Source organism: Canis lupus, chromosome 18 (assembly GCF_003254725.2).
Source record: "Canis lupus dingo isolate Sandy chromosome 18, ASM325472v2, whole genome shotgun sequence".
NCBI lineage: Eukaryota > Metazoa > Chordata > Mammalia > Carnivora > Canidae > Canis > Canis lupus.
The window spans coordinates 52613958-52622802 of NC_064260.1; the positions used below are offsets into that span (position 1 = coordinate 52613958).

The 8845-nt window shown below is 47.8% G+C and overlaps 1 long non-coding RNA gene across 2 annotated transcripts; it reads right to left on the minus strand.

Annotated features, from left to right (window-relative positions):
• Positions 1-2499: 2499 nt before the first annotated feature.
• LOC125752930 (uncharacterized) lies at positions 2500-6480 on the minus strand. Of its 2 annotated transcripts, none has more exons than XR_007403560.1 (4): positions 6246-6480; positions 4829-4924; positions 4346-4475; positions 2500-4133 (listed from the first exon to the last, which is right to left on the minus strand). It is a non-coding gene; the product is annotated as an uncharacterized LOC125752930 (long non-coding RNA). The 2 variants fall into 2 exon arrangements; XR_007403559.1 differs by having other exon boundaries at positions 4829-4930.
• Positions 6481-8845: the final 2365 nt, after the last annotated feature.

Sequence of the window (8845 nt, forward strand, 5' to 3'; positions counted from 1 at the left end):
CTTATGATTTTCTTTCTTTTTAAGATTTTATTTATTTATTTGACAGAGAGAGAGCACACACTAGGGGGGATCAGCAGGCAGAGGGAGAGGGAGGAGTAGACTCCCCACTGAGCAAGGAGCCTGATGCAGGGCTTGATCCTAAGACCCCAGGATCATGACTTGAGCTGAAGGCAGACACTTAACTGACTGAGCCACCAAGAGCCCCTTCCTTATGATTTTCTTAATAACACTTTTTTTTCTCTAACTCACTTTACTGTCAAACTACAATATGTAATACTTATATAAAATATATGCTAATTGACTTGTCTATGTCAATAGTAGACTATTAGTAGTTCAGTTTGGGGGCAATCAGAAGTTAGATGTGGATTTTCGACTGCATGGGGAGGTGTCCCAACCCCTGGATTGTTCAAGGGTCAACTGTACATGTTTTATTACTGGATTTGGGGGACAATGACTTTTATGTTTTTCTTTTTCTCTGCATTTTCTAACATCTCTATATTTAAGCAAGTACGATCTTTATGATAAAACTATAATTTAAGATCTTAATCAGCAATGCTGAAGTTTCCTTGTTGGAGCGGTAGAGGAGAGAAGAGGAGATTCCAAGACCAGAATGTAGACCCTGGCTCAATTTAACAAACAAGCTGTGTGACCTTGAACGAGCAAGGTTCCTGAGCCTCATCTTCCACACCTGGGAAATGGGTACGAGAATGGTCCCTCTCTCTCAAGTTTACTGGGGGCATGAGATAAAATATCCCAGCCAAAAACACCCAGAGCTGTTCTTGTTCGTGGGAGGCAATCGGCAAGCTCTCTGCTTTGGGGGTGGTGTGAGTAGTGGGTGGCTGGGGACAGGAAGAGGCCAGGAAGAAGAGGGCAGCTCCCTCACCAGCCCACGTGGGCAGGGCTGCTAGATGGAGGTCTGCTGGGGTTCGTTCTCCTGTATTTCTGCTCCAAGTCCTGGAGGGAAGCCAGGCATTACCTCTTCTTGCCTCTGGGAAACCATTATGATGGAGCCAAAGCTCAAGTCCCGCCAGAATGGTCTCTTTCTGTCAAAACTCAAACATGGAGGGAAATTATGCTGGAAGTCCTGGAGGGGTAGGGAGAGGAAAGTACACATCCCTGACCCAAGGGAAGGCAATGCCTTCCTTACTCTCCTTCTGGGGAGTAAGCTCCCAGAGCCCCTGACTCACAGAACACAAGGAAGGGGATGGCCATGGTGTCCTCGAGAGGGTGGACCTGGTCCTAAGGGGCCCCAGAAACCACAGGGATCCAGGAGACCACGCGGGGCATGTCAAAGGGCATCTCCATGGTAATCATGGAGACTAGAGACTAGTCTAGAGCTATAAACTGTATAAAGTCTTTGTGGCAGGTTTATTATTGTTTTTTAAAGATTTTATTTATTTATTTATTCATGAGAGACACAGAGAGCCAGAGACTTAAGCAGAGGGAGAAGCAGGCTCCATGCAGGGAGCCCGACATGGGACTGAATCCCAGGTCTCCAGGATCAGGCCCTGGGCTGAAGGTGGCGCTAAACTGCTGAGCCACCTGGGATGCCCTTTGTAGTAGATTTAAGGAGGAACCACTGATAGCTGGGCTTGCCTCCACGCTCATCCGGGAGTCAAAATTAACTCAGTGTAAATACACCCTGTCAGGATTGACACCAACTGAAGTTTGTGACATATGGTTCTTCCCCATGATCACAGGCACCCCATCCTCTGAGGGAGGAATCACTGTGCCCATTTTACAGGTGACAAAGTGAGACTCACAGAGGCCGCTCATGCAAGGTCACACACAGAGCAGGCCCTGCCCGAGCACATAACCCTCAGGCTGTGCCGCCTCCAGCCTCAAGAAGACAAAACCTGGGGTACTGCTTCACCTCTCAGGTCCCCCCACACCACTTCAGAAGCCCTTGCTCCCCTAGGGCCACCCTCACCAGTGCCATCCAAGAAGGGCTCGTTTGCAGAGGCATGAAGACAAGTGAAGATTTGTCCTGAGTACCCCCTGCCCATGATGCCAGGCAACTCTTGGGGACCCTGCTTCCCCAGAAGAGGAAAATCAAAGAAGGAGCAGATTTTGGGACCTGAGATGATGTTTGTCTCCTAGTCAGAGAGCTGGGACACACCCTCGGTATGGATGGTGACGTTCCCTCCCACACGGAGCCCAGGTGGCTCAAGCAACACCACATGAATGTTTGTGGGTTCAGCCATTTTTTTTCTTGTGAGGAGGACATTGTGTTTAGGGGCGTTTCCTCTGTGGATCCATTGCACCTAATGTTGTTGAATACTATTCCAGAACAAATTAAGTCTGTCCTGCACTGAGGAAAATGTCAAAGCTTCAGGCCTGACTCTGCTGCCAGACATTCCTTATGTGAGTCAAAACTCAGAGCCCTCAGCCCAGGTGGCTCAGCGGTTTAGCGCCTCCTTCGGCTCAGGGCGTGATCCTGGAGACCTGGGATAGAGGTCCCAGACCTGGGATAGAGGACATCGGGGTCCCTGCATGGAGCCTGCTTCTCTCTCTGCCTGTGTCTCTGCGCCTCTCTCTCTCTCTCTCTCTCATGAATAAATAAATAAAATTTAAAAAGAAAAAAACTCAGCGCCCTCACCCTACTGGCCCCATGCCCGGGGTGATCGTCAGAGCCACAGGAAGAGCTTGGGCACCATGCTGGGGTACAAGAGGGGATCCTTACTACATGTCATGGGTCAACTGAGAACATCAGAGATACACACAGTTGGAGGTGAGCAATGAACACGTTTACACCCATCACCAGCAGGCTGCCACCAGAGGGGACCTTGGCAGGAATAGACCACCTGAGGCCAATTATACAGGTAGACAGCAGAGGGTGCTTTGGGCGACCTTGGGCCAGTGATCCAACCAGTGGGTGAAGACAGCACCCATTCTGTGAGTTCTTGTCAAGATTTGGGAGATTTTGTGCCTGCAGTTCCAAGCCCACCTTGTGTCACATCTGGCACAAAGTAAGCACTTATTAGAAGGTGGCACTTGACAGCCCAGGGCAGACCCTGAGCAAAGACATCCTGTCCCTTGGGGCTCCAGGATGGGCAGCTTTCTATGTATCCCTCACCCCAAAACTAGGCTCTTCTTGTGGCCTAAGAGATCTGAGGATAAAGGTATTGTTTGGTGGAGGGGGGAGGCCTCCAGAGAGGAAGCTGAGACCCAGGGGCAGAAGCAGCCACCCCCGTAAGCTCACTAAACCACTTGTCTCCGCCCCTGAGGACCCATTTTGGTGCCTGCTCAAACGTCTGAGCTGGCTTGGAAGGTGACAGCATCTGGTTTTTAGCAGGACAAAGAAATAATGATCCTCAGAGGATCTGATGATTACCTTGTGGTTTCCTTGGGAACCAAGTCCCCAGCTCACCTTGCTCAAGCTGTTCTCTCCTGCCTTGATCTGGGTCTCAAATCCAAGAAGGGCCAGGTCACTGCTGCAGAAGGTAGCCAGGAAGAGCCCCACCATTTCCCTTTTTTTAAAGATTTTATTTATTTACTCATGAGGGACACAGAAAGAGAGGCAGAGACACAGGCAGAGGGAGAAGCAGGCTCCATGCAGGGAGTCTGATGTGGGACTCAATCCCAGGACCCTGGGATCACGACCTGAGCTGAAGCCAGATGCTCAACCACTGAGCCACCCTGGCGTCCCCATTTCCCTGTCTTTCATGTAGGGTCCATATTTCAGGATCACCAGGGATGCCTACCTGCTGAGGGGAAAAATTCTTGCAAATAACTGTGACAAGAGTGATAGAATTAGATCAGCAGCATTCTGTAACTTCTAATCAAATCAGTGGTTCCGGCAATGACCCCCATCAGTTAGAACATTTAGAAGGAAAGCCACTGGCTGTTCAGTCAACAGCAGGCCACACCAAAGCGTAGTGGCCAACCACAACTTCACAGGACATCCTATAGTCAGTGGGCCCGTCTCTCGGGGGCCTCTCAGACGGCTGGAGTTGGGCAGAAGCTGGGGCCAGAGCCATCTGAGCTTTATCTTCTCTGTCATTCATGTGCCCATGCCTCGGTGGAGATGACCAGAAGAGTGGGGACAGCTGGGGCCTCTCTCTGGCCAGGTGGCCTCTCCTCAGGCTGACTTCCTCACAGCATGGCAGCTGGCTTCCCCCAGAGTGACTCTTCTGAAAGACAGAGAGGGAAGCTATAGGCTTCCTGTGGCTCAGCCTTAGCCTTGAAAACCCAGAGTCCCTGTGGCCACATTCTAGGGCAGAAAACAAGTCCTAGAGCCGACCAAATTCAAGGCGCTGTGACAGCATGAGGACTCAAATACAGGGAAGCATGGTTCATTGGAAGAACATCTGGGGAAGACTAGCTACCAAATGAGGAAGCTTACCAGGGAGGGGGCAGTCTGTCACCATCGGAAACCACATATCATTTTTAGTGCCACTAAAAGATCAGCAAGCTGCCCGTGTGTGCCTCCTAACACCGTGCAGTGGGAAGCCCAGCGCCATTCATGGAGTGTCCTTGTTTAAAAAAAAAAAAAAAATGGAACCTCACTCTATTTGAGACTCCAATGCTTACATTAATTCCCGGGAAGTATAGGGGAAAGCGGTCAGCAATATTATAAGAAAGCAGACAGAGGAGTCCAGAATGTGGAGCAATCCTCAGGAGAAATGACTTGGCGTATGCAGTAAGTCAAGAGCATTACATTAAAAAAGAGAAGAAAGAAGATCAGCCCTGGATTGGGGGCACTTTAGGAGACCAACCAAAACCCTGAGCTTAGACCTTTTCTGGATCCAGATTCCAGCAAACCAAGTGTAGTATAAAAAAGACACGTTTGAGGGATACCTGGGTAGCTCAGCGATTGAGCATCTACCTTTGGCTCAGGGTGTGATCCGGGGGTCCTGGGATCCAGTCCGGCATCGGGCTCCTCACAGGGAGGCTGCTTCTGCCTATGTCTGTGCCTCTCTCTCTGTGCCTCATGAGTAAATAAATAAATAAATAAATAAATAAATAAATAAATAGACACGGTTGAGACAAACAGAGACGCTTGATTACAGACTGGATATTAAGTGATCCCAACGGGTGATTATTTATATTGTTAGGTGTGATCATGGCTTTGGGCTTATATAAGAAAATGTGGAGGGTGGAGTGTGTGTGTGTGTGTGTGTGTGTGTGTGCAGAGAAATACACAGAAGTGAAGCATGTTATGATCGAGATTTTATTTTAAATACTCCAACAGAAAGAAAGAAAGAAAAAAAAGAGAGAGGAATAGATGAAGCAAATGTGTCCAAGTCTCACTACTTATCAAAACTAGGTGGGTGATGGGCACCAGGGGCTTTAGCAATACTATTCTTTCCACTTGTGTTGATGTTGGAAACAGTTCATAAGAAAAAGAAACAATTTTTGAGGGGCGCCATTGAGAAGGAGACTTTATCCCCCACGGCTGCTGGCAGCGCAACCTCACACCAGAACCATCCTTCACAGCAGAGCTCTGCTGCCCAGACCTCGACAAGAACAAGTGCAGCCTTTCAAAGTCACCTTTCACAGAGCCTCCCACCCCTCCTATTGTTAAGTGGGGGCTCTCCTCAGCCAGACAGAGGGTTTTAGCTCCTGTAGAACAGAAGGCCCCCACCTCAGGATTGCCCTTCTCCAGCATTCCAGCCCCTTTGGTGGGGATTGACATGGACACCAGACAGACCCTGCAGACCACTCACCGTATCAGGGAAGGTTTGAAGCAGACAGAGAAAACAAGGTCAAATACACATATAAGCCTACATGTGCACGTCCTCCTCCACAACATGAAAGGGAGAGAGGGGGAGAGAGAGAGAGAGAGAGAGAGAGACTCCATGAGGACTCATTGGCCATCGCCAGTCCTTCTCCAGGTTGGATGATGTGATGCTTCCTCTCTATAAAAAGAGAGGCTAAATCAGCAGGGCCCCCTCCAGACACCACCCTCCAGAGGTATCTCTTCCCTAGGTTTGGAACCTGCCTGTTTTTTAAATTCTTTCCTAATTTCAAGGTCATGGTCCTCAGATCAACATTTGGGAGCCCCAGGGCCTGAATGTATGGCCCCATGGTGCTTAGGTGGACTGACTCAACCCTCCTGGGCAGGAAAGGAGTGTGGAGAGATTACTGGCCTCAGGCTCAGCCTCAGACAGGTGCCACTGGGAGAGTCCCTGCTTCTCTGGGCCTCATCTGTAAGCCAGAGTGGGGCCTGATGCTGGACACCGACCTCTGAGGTTCTGCAAAGGGCAAAAGGGTGAGGAGTAAAATACTGAGCACCTACTCACCTGCTCACCGGGCCAAGGCTGATGGCTTGTTTGACACGCAGCAACACACAGCAACTACCAGTGAGTCTGATTTTTCACGGGTGGGCCTGAATCCAATATCCCACCTTTCCAAGGACAACCCAGGCCAGCCCAAGTTCTCCCCAGGAAATGTCATCTGCACCCCAGGTCTCACTGAGCACACAAGACATGGAGCTTTGCAAAGAAGGCAGATGGTTCAGGATGTGACGGCACAGGAGGATATCTGATGTGGTTTGCCCAAGGAAAGTCACATGCCCAGTCGGGAAGCCCTCGGCCCCAGAAGAACTCTTTGGAACCGTTATGTAATCAAAGAATTCAACCCAAATGAATATACCAAAGTTCACTCAAGTTCTGTTCTTTCCCATAATTAACGAGGTTGTGGAGTCTCTAGTATACCTGTCTACCAGTATGCCTGTCTACCTTCTAGCTGGATGATGACATGAGAACACACTGTGGGAACACACTGGCACACACACACTCAGCCACACACAGAGTTCACCTGCAAGACATCAAGCCACCCAGAGAATGAGTTTTTATAGGTCCTACCTGCAGATGAACCAGGTGCTCTGCCCCACCCTCACCTTCCAAGGACCATCCCATAGATATTGGGCATTTCCTTGTCCCTGCCAAGCACCAAAATGGCACTGAACACATTATGTCACATAATCAGGTAGGCAGTACAACTGGGAAAAATTCAAAAGAGTCAGAATATTTTTACCCTATAAACATTCCTATTCTTGGGCAGCCCGGGTGGCTCAGCGGTTTAGCGCCACCTTCAGCCCAGGGTGTGATCCTGGAGACCCGGGATCGAGTCCCACATCAGGCTCCCTGCATGTAGCCTGCTTCTCGCTCTGCCTGTGTCTCTGTCTCCCTCTCTCTCTCTCTCATGAATAAATAAATAAAATCTTTAAAAAAAAATAAAAAATAAAAAAATAAATATTCCTATTCTTTAAAATATATTCTTTCCTAGGACACCTGGGAGGTTCAATGGTTAAGCGTCTTGACTTTGGCTCAGGAGTGATCCTGGAGTCCTGGGATCAAGTCCCGCAGCGGGCTCCCTGCATGGAGCCTGCTTCTCCCTCTGTCTATGTCTCTGCCTCTCTCTTGATGTGTCTCTAATGAATAAATAAAATAAAATCTTTAAAAAATATATTCTTTCTTAACTGAAGTACTTTCAATGTGGCAGAATTATGGGGAATTATTCTTTTTGGGTTTTGGCGGGGTTTTGGGGGGGCTTACCTGTATTTTCAATTCTTTTTACAATAATCGTGTAGAGCTGTTTCCATAGAAACCTCAGCACTATCAGCATTATTTGGGACCAGATAATTCTTCACTGCTGGGTGCTGTCCTGTGCATTACAAGACACTTAACAGCATCTCTGCTTTCTACCCACTAGCTGCCAGTGACATCCCCCCAGTTGTAACAATCAAAAATATCTCTAAACTTTGCCAAATGTCCCCTGGTGGGCAAAATCACCCCCAGTTGAGAACTACTGCTCTAAAGTATACCTGCTAAGACTGAGAATTTGTGGTCAGAGAACTGAAGGAAGACGAGGAAAGAGTAAGGAGAAAAATTATCAGGTATTCATGCTTCCCAGGTGCCAGGACCATGCTTTGTACCTCCCAGGTGCCATCTTATCTAATCCTCACAGGAACTCAGTGGGGAGGCCCTATGATCATCATAGCCTCATTCTAGTGAGGCTATGTGGCTTGTCTCAACTCACGTAGCTATTAAGGAAGTGGGTCATGAAAACCAAAAGGAAAGAGTTTCAAGAAGAAGTCATTAGCAGTCAAAGACTGTAAAACACTCTTAAAAATGAATATAATATGTTGGCAAGTTGAATTTAAATTTTTAAAATGTAAAAAAAAAAAAAAAAGGATATTAGTGGGTGTGCCTGGCTGGCTCAGTCAGTGGAACTTGAGACTCTTGATCTCAGGGTCATGAGTTCAAGCCCACGTTGGGTGTAGAGCTTACTTAATAAAAAATAAAATAAATAAAATAAGGAGATTATTATTTATTTTTATTTTTTTTTATTTTATGATAGTCACAGAGAGAGAGAGAGGCAGAGACACAGGCAGAGGGAGAAGCAGGCTCCATGCACCGGGAGCCCGATGCGGGACTCGATCCCGGGTCTCCGGGATCGTGCCCTGGGCCAAAGGCAGGCGCCCAACCGCTGCGCCACCCAGGGATCCCAGGAGATTATTTTTTAAATGAATATAAGTGGTATACCAACAACTTAGATAACTCAGATGAAAAGGAAAATTTTCTAGAAAGACACAAATTATCAAAAATGGCTTTAGAAGTAGAAAATCTAAATATATCTATAACAAGTAGAGATTGAATTAGCATCAAAAAACTACCCTCAAAGAAAAGTACAGGCCCAAATAGTTTCACTGGTAAATTCCACCAAACATTTAAAAAATTAACACCAATTCTTCACATATTCTTCCAAAACATAGAATAGGGGAAAATGCTTACAAATTCATTCTATGGGGGATCCCTGGATGGCTTAGCGGTTTGGCACTGCCTTTGGCCCAGGTCATGATCCTGGAGTCCGAGGATCAAGTCCCACATCGGGCTCC